We start from the raw sequence: 13,538 nt of genomic DNA, 5'->3' as shown, positions 1-13,538 counted from the left end.
CAGGACGCTTGACATTTGCCACAGAACACCAGGATTGGCAAAGTCGCCACTGGTGCCCTCTGCTCTTCACAGATGAAAGCTCAGTATTGTGTGTGGCCTCCACGTGCCTGTATGACCTCCCTACAACGCCTGGGCATGCTCCTGATGAGGTTGCGGATGGTCTCCTGTGGGATCTCCTCCCAGACCTAGACTAAAGCATCAGCCAACTCCTGAACAGTCAGTGGTGCAACGCGACGTTGGTGGATGTGACTCGCCCCCTGGGCCGTGGGGTACTCGGATCCGGGCAGTAGGGGAACGATGGGAGTAGTCTCATCAGGGCTTTTATCTCCTTGTTGAGGACTCTCTGTTGGCTGGAACTAGCATTCACCGCCACCTGTTGTAGAATTACAATTACCTCTGAAAGACAATTTTCAATTACGTTAGTACCCACAGTTATTTTAGGGTGACTTTCACGACGGTCAATGTCCACAATAATCACCCCCTGTGCCGGCAGTTCAACTTTACCAATTTTAATGGTCATCTCCTTGAACCCCATCTGCGGCACGGGTAAGCCATTACTGGCGATGATGCTCAAGTTATTGTCTGGATACCGTGTGATATCAGCATCAGTCCAATACTGCTTAAAAAGTACATAAGGGATAGTGGTTACTTGTGACCTATTATCCAGCAAGGCGCTCATGGGGATACCGTCCAGCACCATGGGTAAAACCGGGCGCCCCCCAACGTACTTATTACGCCAATTGTAAGGGCCTGGTGATCTTATACCTGGGGGTTGGCCCTTTGCCCCAGGTTGGACCCTTTTAAATTACAGTACCTGGAAATGTGTCCGGGCTGGTTGCATCGACGGCAAATGGGCTGTCCATCCTCTGCGTAGCGGTCTGTGGGCCTCCCTCGGAACGACGGGATCCTCCTCTGTCGACGCCACGGGACATCCTCCGGACTTGAAGCCAGCTCGATGGGTCTTGACGGGTCCACTTGCAACGCCTGGACGGTCCTGGTCAACGCCGCGACGCTCCTGGTCAGCTCCTGGACTTGGTGGTGCAGGTCTTTCGACGGGGCTTGGTTCAGGGCCTGTGCATCAGCCCCCACGGGATCCATAGAGGAGGGCGCCGCCTCCTGGTGGTTGGTGAGAGCAGGGCGCCGGGGGTTTATAGCGCCACTGGTTGCAGATTCACGGAGCACCCTTATGGCCCTGTCCTTAAATTGGGCAAAGGTTAGGTCGGGGTTCTGAAAGAACATGAGACGCAGTTGGGCCCTGTGGGCGCTAGACAGCAGACCTTCTATGAATTGTTCTGTTAGCAGCTTATCCGTTTCCTGCACACTGCCAGGGTCAGTTTGTTGAATAGCCCTCAAGGCTTCCTGCAGATTTAGGGCATAGTCTCTGATGCTGTCCTGTGCCCGCTGCTTACATCCATAGAACCTCATTTTAATCTCAGCGGAGGTACGTGTGTCAAAGGTACCCCGCAGCCGGGCCAGAATACCCTTCACAGTCCTTTTATCCTCAGTGGGCCATGATTTTACCTCCCTTTGGGCTGCGCCAGTTAACTGCCCTGTCAATATGCTGACCTTCTGTTCCTCTGTCAGGGGGTAAACGTGGAACAAACTGTATAGCCTTTCCTTGAAGTCAGTTAGGGCATGGGGCTCCCCTGAGTATTTGGGCAGCCAGGCCGCTCCAGGGATGTAGGGCAGGGAAAAGGGCATCACCGCTGCTGCAGCTGCGTTGGTGGTAGTGGGCGCCTCTGTGTCCGACATCTTCCTTCCCCCTAGTTAAGCGTGGCCTACCTTCCGACGATCCTCTTCTGTAGGCCGCGGCTCCGCTGCTGCTGCTCTGGACGAGGACCTTGCGTCGCGTCCTGATGACGTCAGCGTCGCTCTCTCTCCCTTCCAGGACCTTGCGCAGCGTCGGTGCGTGGGGCGGAGCTTCGGATCTCGCGCGGTTTTGAAGTCCACGCCCCTCTTCTTCCCGCGCGGCGTCCTGAAGATGGCGTCCGATGGCGAGAAACAGCTGCGGATGGCGGGAAGACGGCAGAAGACGGCGGGAAACAGTCCAAGATGGCGTCTGATGGCGGGAATCGGCTCCGGATGGCGGGAAACGACTCCGGACGGCGGGAAACTTCGCCACAGGTAAGTTACAAAAGTCTTTTTCAGGCACGCAGTACCCGGTGGTTGCGGGCATGAAATCCTGCCGACTACGCCAAAGCTGACTCGCCCCTTGGGCCGTGGGGCACTCGGATCCGGGCAGTCTGGGAACGATGGGAGTAGTAGTGGCAACCCGGTTCCGTGGCTCAGGGTGGTCAGGCCAGTGGTAGTCCGTTATGTGCTATTGATTATGTCCGACTACGCCACCCGTGGATTGCGGTTATTAGGAACCGCCGCTGCATGCCGACCGCTGGGGCTGATGAGGTGTGCAGCTAGGGTAGTGTGACTCCCCACGGGAAGAGTGCGGACCCAGGGCAGTATAGTGGATGGTGGGAGTGATGGTGGTGAGAGTCCCAGTGCTGATAGTGCTGGAGAAGCAAGGAGCACACAGACAACAGGTTGCAGTCCAGGGTCTTTACTAGAACAGGTAAATTGACCCATAAACAGTCCCGGCTAGGAGGGGGACCTGGATGTCTGAGAGCAACGGGGAAATTGGCCCTGGTCAGGGTAAGGGTGTAGGCCTACCGTGCTTTCTGCGCTCCTTCTGGCTATCTCCTCCTGATAGGGTAACAGCCCACGTTTCCAAGCTTTCTGTGTATTCTCGCCTGTATGGCCTGCGACGTGGGTTCCTTTCTGCTCCCAGCCTTGTACGGCTTTACTGGTCCCTTCTGTTGTGGCAGGGCCTCCAGGCTTCTTAGGCCAAGGAATATACAGTCCCCTGCGGACTGGTTCTCTGCTGGGGGATGTGGAATCCTCTCAGCCTCAGACACCAAAGTCTGGTAAATTAAGTCCTCTTTCTGCCAAGACAGGCTCTCTTCGCCTCTTGTCTCTGGCTTGTGGCTCTCCTCCTGCCACACTTCCTCTTAGGTGCAGTGCAACTGTCTGTCCCTGTTCTGCTCTGGGACAAGTCTCAATGCTGAGACAGGCCATCCAGTTCTCTCTAACCCTGCCCCCAGCACCAGTTTTTATAGGGGCAGCCTGCTCCCCCTACTGGCCTGAGACAGGAGGCATTGCATGCTAATGTTCCCCTGACTAGAGAACCTCCCCCTTGCTCTCAGACACAGCTTTAATACATTTTGTGGCATCCAGGCCAGGGTGACACAGATGGAGCGAGACATGATGTCCCAGATGTGCTCAATCGGATTCAGGTCTGGGGAACAGGCGGGCCAGTCCATAGCTTCAATGCCTTCACCTTGCAGAAACTGCTGACACACTCCAGCCACATGAGGTCTGGCAATGTCCTGCATACTGCATAAGGGGCATAATGGGGGCATTACACTGTGTGGGGGCATAATACATACTACATAAGGGGCATAATGGGGGCATTAAACTTTTTGGGGCATCATACATACTGCATAAGGGGCATAATGGGGGCAATACACTGTGTGGGGGCATCATACATACTGCATAAGGGGCATAATGGGGGCATTACATTGTGTGGTAGCATCATACATCTTGTATAAGGGGCATAATGGGGGCATTACACTGTGTGGGAGCATCATACATACTGCATGAGGGGCATAATGGTGGCATACACTGTGTGGTGCATCATACATACTGTATAAGGGGCATAATGGGGGCATTACACTGTGTGGGGCATCATATATACTGTATAAGGGGCATAATGGGGCATTACACTGTGTGGGGGCATCATACATACTGCATAAGGGGCATAATGGGGGCATTACACTGTGTGGGGGCATCATACATACTGCATAAGGAGCATAATGGGGGCATTACACTGTGTGGGGGCATCATGTATACTGCATAAGGGGCATAATGGGGGCATTACACTGTGTGGGGGCATCATACATCCTGCATAAGGGGCATAATGGGGGCATTACACTGTGTGGGGGGCATCATACATCCTGCATAAGGGGCATAACACTGTGTGGGGGCATCATACATCCTGCATAAGGGGCATAATGGGGGCATTACACTGTGTGGGGGGCATCATACATACTGCATAAGGGGCATAATGGGGGCATTACACTGTGTGGGGGCATCATACATCCTGCATAAGGGGCATAATGGGGGCATTACACTGTGTGGGGGCATCATGCATCCTGCATAAGGGGCATAATGGGGGCATTACACTGTGTGGGGGCATCATACATACTGCATAAGGGGTATAATGGGGGCATTACACTGTGGGGGGCATCATGCATCCTACATAAGGGGCATAATGGGGGCATTACACTGTGTGGGGGCATCATACATACTGCATAAGGGGTATAATGGGGGCATTACACTGTGGGGGGCATCATGCATCCTACATAAGGGGCATAATGGGGGCATTACACTGTGTGGGGGCATCATACATTCTGTATAAGGGGCATAATGGGGGCATTACACTGTGGGGCCAGTAAAGGGGCCCTTTACTATGAGAACAATACGTTTCCTCCCTTCCTGTCTCCATAGTTGGGTCGTATGTATCTATTACAGGAAACAGAACAAAAACCTTATGATTCTTATAAAGGGGCAACACAAGACCCCAAAAGAGTCTCTGTGCTCAAGGGGTTAATGCCCCCTGCGCCCAGTAATGGGGGATCCCCACATACCTCCACCTGCAGAGCCGCCACCACATATATGGCTGCTCTGTGCGCACAGGAGCTGTGATGAGGTCACAGGAGGGGAAGAGTCAGGGGTCACATGATCAGGGGCCTCAGTGGATGTGTGACACCCCAGGGGTCTGGTTGCCACAGTGATAGAGATATTATGTCTGAGAGCAGGTGGGAGGTCCTTTGGTCAGGGATCCTGTGCATGCCACACCTCCTGCCCAGTCTTGGGAGGGGAAGGACTTCCCCTATATAAACCTGGGGCTGAGGCAGGGTAGGGAGTTCTGAGAGGAGAAGACAGGGAGCAGAGCTGCTCTATGGGCTCTGCTCCACAGGCAGGCCCTGTCCAGGGGCCTGAGCCTGGAGTCAAGGAGAGTAGAGACAAGAAACAGTCATATGAAGAAACAGCAGAAGCTCAGTGGGAGCAATACTAATACGAGTCAGGGGCTGGCAGCTGCAGAGCTCGCCCTGACTGAGAAGCTTTCTTACCGGACCCGGCGTCCGAGGTTGTGGGGACTAACTCTTACCCAGCAGCAGAAGCCGACCGGCAGGGGATTTCAGGTCCTCAGGCCCAGAAACCCGAAGGCACGGTCACACGCGTGGGACCAGCACCGCCATCGTGGAGCGGAAGCCATTAGAAGGCCCCGAGTCACCGGCCATACGGGTGAGCACCACACGGTACACTCAGGGACGTGGGCTACTTATATCCGCTTCTAGCAAGGTAGCCAGAAGAGTACAGTCAGTTTGGGAGGCCTACAACTCCGCCTGGCCAGGGGAGATCCCATCTGCTCAAGGACTGACCAGGCCCCGTTCGCTAGCAAGTACTCCGGGAGGGTCTATCGTTGTTACCAGTAAAGACCCTGAATTACACCGCACCGTCTCTGAGTGGTTCCTGCTACCCCCATTTTCCACGTCGGCTGCCCTGAGGCCATACCCCTCCCGTTGGGGGTTATACTATCACGCTGCACAATTCTACACCGGCCTCAGCGGTCTGCCCTGCAGCGGCAGCTCCATAGCTGCAAATCAACGGGTGGCGTAGTCGACACTCAAATAACATCTATCAAGACTGCCACACACTGAGTTGACTCCCTGGGCACGGACCGGGTCCCCGCCACTCGGAGACTACAACCCTCATCTGATCCGGTTCCGGGTAAGCCCCGTGCGCGAGACGCTGCGCGACACAGCAGGCCCAGGGGCGCGTCAAATGCAGGACTCTGCTGTGCTGGTTGTCATGGTGCTGGATGAGCTGAAGTTTATGTGTGGGGTCAGGAGTAGTGTTGAGCGATACCTTCCGATATCGGGAAATATCGTATCAGATTGGATAGGACCGATACCCAAAAGTATCGGATATCGCCGATTCCGATACCGGAAACCAATGCAAGTCAATGGGACACTAATATCGGAAAGCCATCCCAGCGTGAGAGAATTCTCCTGATTGTTTAAAAGCCGGCGGGCGGTAAAAAGCCGCCGGCTTTTAAACAATCACACAGCCCCATACTGCTTCCCCGCAGCCTCCCACCCCGATCCTGCGCTCCCCCCGCCACCTCCCATCCCGATCGTAAGTTAGGACCGGGCGGGGAGCGCAGCACCAAGGAGCAGGGAGCGAAGGACCCGGGCGGGGAAGCCGGCAGTGAAAAGACTACACCGCCGGCTTTCCCGTTCTGTGCTGCGCTCTCCCGCCGGTTATTTCAAATGAACAGCTGAGGTATCAGGTGATGCTGATCAGCTGTTCATTTGAAGTAGCCGCGGTGCCCTCAGAGGGTTCATGTGAGTTCATGCTTCACTGCATGAACTCACATGAACTTTCCCACGGCCGCACAGGTCAGCCTCACCTCCCAGACCATCAGACCCATCATGATTGGTGTGTGCGCAGGTGTCTGTGCGATGTGTGCGGGTGTGTGCGCGATGTCTGCGGGTGTCTGCGTGCAGGCAGACATAGGCTAATGTGACACTACTACTCCCATCGGCCTATGTCTGTCCCCCGTCCACTTGTGCCAGCAGGATCAGGTCGATGGGAGCAGTAGCTATTTTAGCTGCCCCATATGTTATTTTTGCCCCTATACATCTTTTATGTTTTTAGGCCCCCCATATATTTTTTTTGTTTTTGGTCCCCAATAAATTTTAAATACATTTTTCATTGGTGGCCAGTGGTTACCTAAAATAAATTAGTTCATACATTACCTGTCCCCGCCGATCGCCACCTAAAATAAAGTAAAAAATAAAAAACTACACCTATACTCACCTAGACACCTAATTCCCCGAAGCCATCGATCTCCTGTAATAAAATATAAAATAATAAACCACAACCTTATCCTTACCCCTCCGTAGTAGTCCACGAGTGTCCCATGAAGATCTCCAGTTTAGAGCAGCCACATAAAATGTGACCGCTCTAAACCACTGCCGCCGCTAGAATGACGGGGCCGTAAAGCAGCCCCATCATTGCATAAACCGGTGTCTAGGTGAGTATAGGTGTAGTTTTTTATTTTTTACTTTATTTTAGGTGGCGATCAGGTAATGTATGAACTAATTTATTTTAGGTAACCACTGGCCACCAATGAAAAATGTATTTAAAATTTATTGGGGACCAAAAACAAAAAAAATATATGGGGGGCCTAAAAACATAAAAGATGTATAGGGGCAAAAATAACATATGGGGCAGTTTAAATAGCAGGATCAGGCTGATGGGAACTACTGCTCCCATCGAGCTGATCCTGCTGGCACGAGTGGACGGGGGACAGACAAAGGCCTATGTGAGTAGTAGTGTCACATCGGCCTATGTCTGCCTGCACGCAGACACCCGCAGACATCGCGCACACACCCGCACACATCGCACAGACACCCGCGCACACTCCAATCATGATGGGTCTGATGGTCTGGGAGGTGAGGCTGACCTGTGCGGCCGTGGGAAAGTTCATGTGAGTTCATGCAGTGAAGCATGAACTCACATGAACCCTCTGAGGGCACCGCAGCTACTTCAAATGAACAGCTGATCAGCATCACCTGATACCTCAGCTGTTCATTTGAAATAACCGGCGGGAGAGCGCAGCACAAAACGGGAAAGCCGGCGGTGAAGTCTTTTCCCTGCCGGCTTCCCCGCCTGGGTCCTTCGCTCCCTGCTCCTTGGTGCTGCGCTCCCCGCCCGGTCCTAACTTACGATCGGGATGTGAGGTGGCGGGGGGAGCGCAGGATCGGGGTGGGAGGCTGCGGGGAAGCAGTATGGGGCTGTGTGATTGTTTAAAAGCCGGCGGCTTTTTACCGCCTGCCGGCTTTTAAACAATCAGGAGAATTCTCTCACGCTGGGATGGCATTCCGATATTAGCGTCCCATTGACTTGCATTGGTTTCCGGTATCGGAATCGGCGATATCCGATACTTTTTGGGTATCGGTCCGATCCAATCCGATCCGATATTTCCCGATATCGGAAGGTATCGCTCAACATTAAGTAATACATAAGAATAATATGTACTATGTCTGACCACTACAAACACTCATCTGAACTGGTCCAAGTGCTGTCAGGTTTTTTCACGGGCAGCACTTAGACAATACGGTCGTGTGAATATAGGCTTATGATGCATCTGGTAATAAACATGTTAAGGATGGGCCGCTACTCATGGGCCACTGCTGTGTGCTTGCCCCCCAGGCTAAAATGTGCCAGCCAGCCCCTGCTGCACCGGGTGCCAGAAAACCTAGATACACCTTTGGAATAGGTATCCTGCAAAGTAAGGATGGGGTTTGGTGTTTTTAAATGATTTTATTGACTCTGTGCATTTATATTTTGTATCAATAATATGATATGGTTATATATATCTTCTGGATATCAGGAGGGCTTATCCCTGTGCCTTGACTCTCTCCTTCTCCTTCGATGTCCTGTATAGGCCAAAAAAAACTATGCGTTTCGAGGACTCACAGTTCCTCTTCGTCAGCTTCTCGCTGGTAGTCAAACTGGTAACCTAATAAAGTCCAAACGCCCCCCACAAAGATAATACAACCAAAGAAATGGAGGAAGATCCAATACTAACAAGACGGTGCAAAAGGACATATGGAGGTGCAATAGAACTAAGATAGAATTCCAATAAGAATAGACTGTGTGTGAAAAAAATAATAATAAAAAAGACTTTGTTCAAACTTTCACAATTAGTTAAAAATGAATAAAAATTATATACTTATATTTCTGATGGCTATAAAAAACAGTCTGTTAATCAGTGTATATTACCAGGATAGTATAAATTCGGCACTTAGTACCATCCAGAGATAAAAAGGAAAAAATGAACGAGAAAAATAAAAACATTATATAGTATCTCCAATAGGGGTATCAATGTATAGAAACAAATACATATATAAAATAGGTGGATTCAAAGGAATATATCCAAAAGACATATTATATTGATAAAATATAAGGAGGTTCATAAAAGTGCAATGTAAATGTTCAATTGGTACTGGGATAAAAAATACATACAGTATATACCGCTGCGAGTTGAAGGCATACAGCTGACTCTCGTGATTAAGGCCCTTCAGAGCCAAGCTATTTAATGTGAAGATCCATTTGGATTCCATCCGCGACATTAATCTCAGGTAATCACCTCCCCTCCATTTTCTGGGGACTAATCGGATCCCACAAAACTTAGTGTCCTTATAAGATTGGTTGTGGAACTTCCGGTAGTGCCGGGACAGTGGATGCCCTTCAAAACCTTCATTCATGTTGATAAAGTGTTCCTTCAGCCTTTTGATAACTTGCGCTTTGTACAGACATCTCCTCCTGCCAAGGCATAAAAAGGGCGTGGCTTGGGGTGTGGATAGGGGCGTGGCCAGACTACGCGTGCCGCATGGTTTCGCCCTCTTTCTAGTCCTCATAGGTTGGCGGTATGCTTGTACTGAGCAGATCTGGGATATCAGTGATTAGGTCCCATATTGTGCACTGTAAGGTCTGGAAAAGCTCCTTCTATCCGTCTCTGTAGCACCAGAGGAAGAACAGAGGGGAAAAGACAGGATTTTCTACATGTCGCGTTATGTAGATGTTCTGCAGATTTATCACAACCGTCCACAAGAAGAAACTGCCATCACAGAGCCGCCTTTAGCTGTTGGAAAAGTTTAAACTTAGTTTTGAATAGTTGCTATAGCCAACAAGGACTTTCTATTTATGCTGGGTCACATGATGCTGGTGCTGGGTGATGTCATGTGACGGAATGTTGTGGGTGATGATGTCACAGAGGGCGTTGTGATGTCACCCTTGGGGTATATAAGGGGGCTCCATCCACCTGGAGCTCATATCTCATTGGCCATATCTTGGTGCTGAGATACCCCCTGGAGACAATGAGGATCGCCATATTGTTTCTGTGCTGTACCCTGTTCTACCCTGTGAATTACCATAGGCTGCCGGTGAGTACCTGTCTATTATTACATATGGAGGACGTTTAGAATCAGCTGCGGCAGGGGAAGGGGATGGGGAGGGGGGTCCTGTAAGAATTTACCTGCGGGAATAAGAGGTTATGGCAGGGAAAGGAGCTTAGGAAGTGACAGTCAGAGGGGATATAAGTGTGGGGTGACCCCTCTGACTCCCACATTCCTGCCTTGTCCTTGTAGTGATTAATGACTTTGGTGTTGTCCCTTATATATCACTTTGCAGTCACCAGTGATCGCTCCGCACTGTGATCCTAAACTACAGTCTCATTTACCTTTTTGCAAACGCCCAGAAGGGGAGGAGTGACATCACACCCATGTGAGCAGATCCCGCCCACTTTTACTGCAGTCGTAATGCGAGCTAGCTGTATTCTGTTTTCATGGAAATATCAGCAGCTGCTCCCCCTAGTGTTTACAAGATGAAAACATCAAAAGAGTTAAAATATTTTTTTCAGATTTTATACCATTAAAACCTTTTTAAATATATATGTGTATTTATATATAAATATAAATACTTTACAATTTTACAATTGTAAAAAAATTGCTGACACTTTCCCTTTAAAAGATCTAAAGACGTTCTGCTTCATGTGCCATTGTGACCAATCACAGCACAGATTATATTTTTTAAACTTTTCTTGAAAAACTGAAGCTGCTCCGTGATTGGAAATCATGTGGAAGGGTTCTCTTTTAGACATTTAGTTAGGTCCAAAGTATCAGTGACATGATGGATAGAACTGTGCAATGATGTCACAGAGGACTTTGTGATGTCACCCCTGGGTATATTAGAAGCCTCGGCCCATCTGCAGCTTGTATCTCATTGACCATACCTTGGTGCTGAGAGACCTCTGGAGATGATGAGTATCATCCTATCATTTCTGTGCTTTACGTTGCTCTACCCCCCACATTACAGTACACTGAGGGCGAGTATGTTCTCATCAATATGGAGGTCACAAGGATCAGCTAATGAGAATATCGCCTCTTGCAGGACTTCTCATACTGGACACGTGACCGTCCGTCATATGAAAGTCCAACTGTAAATAATATTCCATGGACCCTGGAGGTGAATCCCAAACTTCTTCCTGATCTTCTCAATGGGATATTTCTGAAAGTTGCTTGATAATGTATCCATCACTGTATAATAACAAGGGCTCTCTGTTTGACTGGATTGGGTATAAATATACAGGACTTTATTATGTTTTTTTTCTTTATTATAGGATGACCCACTACCCGTGGATCTCAGAAGAAGCACCTATCAAGCTTCCATCAATCTTCCTCTTTGGCTCTTCCGTGACGCAGTTTTTGTTGCGGTGATGACACTACTGACAATACTAGAGTATTTGGCCTTAAGTCTTGTCCTGAGCAAGTGGGCAATGTCTGAACCTGGTGAAACAATCAGAAAACTCCTGAGAACAAAACCATTCTGAAGGAACAAAGTGCTTGTAAGGAGCCGATTTGCATCCCTCAGATTCAGAAGCAAGACTCCAGGAGAACACCTGTCCTGCCCAATGGCAAATGTTCTACTCCATCCATGGCTCCTGCACCGCAGGATGCGAAAAAGGTTCCTAGTTGCAACTATAAAGTGGCGTTCAGTGATATTGTCTGGGTCAGAATGATCCCTCACAACAATATAGGAAGAAGAGCTCGAAGTTCAACGGAGCTTAAAGAGAGGTTACTGATTTTTCAGAGAAGCCAACAACCCAGAATTCCAGAGCCAAGAGCACCAGAACCTAGAACACCAGAACCTACCATGTCAGAACCTAGTATGTCAGAACCTAGAATGCCAGAGCCTGAAATGCCTACAACACCTCAACCCAAAATCAAGAGGAGAAGATGTTTCCTTAGATGTCTTAGAGGCGAGGAAGATTGAGAAGGCAACTGCTTGAACTTTCCCATTGCTCGTGTTTTCATCACAGGTTAGTCCTATACATGCTGTCTGATGGGCACCATCTTACTACATACAATGCAGCATTGCACCTGAAATCGCATGGATATTTTGTCACACACTTGCACTTTAGCACCTTATCATATGGCGCATATATCTATGAACGCTTTGCTAAGTATCACTGTCTAGTATGTGCTTCTGATGAACCTATTTTAGGAAAACGTGTCGAGGTTTGGCATACTATGTACTTGAGTTTGGCGTACTATGTGCTTGTTGGTAAATTCTATTGCCATCTATAATCTACTAGATATTATAATGTCTCTGGTGGGATGCCCCATGCCGAATTGTTGATAACTGACTATGAGCATTGTCCTCTATTTCTTATCTACTATGGTTACAGGTTGATGTGAAGAGAGCTGTGCCATTGGTAGCGATTTTTCTACTGATTTGTCAGTTATATTTATATTAGTTTAGCAAATTTCTGCTTGTAGGGTCTAATGTTTTACCATAGTGTATGTTCTGTGAGCTAAATTGTCATACTTATGCACTAGATAGATTATAAATTGTGATGCTTATGTACAAGATAGATTATTAGTTTAATCGGTGATTTTTTAAATATTTTTTAGCATCAGGAGACTCAAGAATCGCATCTTACAGAAGACAAGAAGCCTAAATGCCGAAGGGTGATGACCTGTTGATGGCCCACAGCTGGAGGGTCATTACCTCTTGATGGCACAAAACTGGACAGAAGATAAAAACATTTGATGGCACACAGCCGGAGGGTGATGATCTATTGATGGCCATAGCCAGAGGGTCATTACCTGTTGATGGCACACAGCCGGAGGGTGATGACCTATTGATGACCATAGCCAGAGGGTCATTACCTGTTGATGGCACACAGCTGGAGGATGATGACCTATTGATGGCCATAGCCAGAGGGTCATTACCTGTTGATGGCACACAGCCGGAGGGTGATGACCTATTGATGACCATAGCCAGAGGGTCATTACCTGTTGATGGCACACAGCCGGACAGGGGATAATTACCTGTTGATGGCACACAGACGGATGGTCATTACCTGTTCATGGCGCACTGCCGGATGGTCATTACCTATTGATGGCACACAGCCGGAGGGTGATGACCAATTGATGGCCATAGCCAGAGGGTCATTACCTGTTGATGGTGCACTGCCGGATGGTCATTACCTGTTGATGGCACACAGCCGGATGGTCATTACCTGTTCATGGCACACTGCCGGATGGTCATTACCTGTTGATGGAACACAGCCGGAGGGTGATGACCTATTGATGGCCATAGCCAGAGGGTCATTACCTGTTGATGGCGCACTGCCGGATGGTCATTACCTGTTGATGGCACACAGCTGGAGGGTGATGACCAGTTGATGTCGGACTGCCGGATGGTCATTACCTGTTGATGGCACACAGCCGGACAGAGGATCATTACCTGTTGATGGCACAAAGCCGGTCAGAGGATAAGATCTTTTGATTGCATACACCGGGTCCCTCCCTGATAACAGGGAACCCTGGGGAATACTCGTCATC

Source organism: Phyllobates terribilis, unplaced genomic scaffold (assembly GCF_046119375.1).
Source record: "Phyllobates terribilis strain yellow unplaced genomic scaffold, ASM4611937v1 Scaffold_131__1_contigs__length_4997060, whole genome shotgun sequence".
NCBI lineage: Eukaryota > Metazoa > Chordata > Amphibia > Anura > Dendrobatidae > Phyllobates > Phyllobates terribilis.
Note: the sequence above shows the minus strand (reverse complement) of the source record.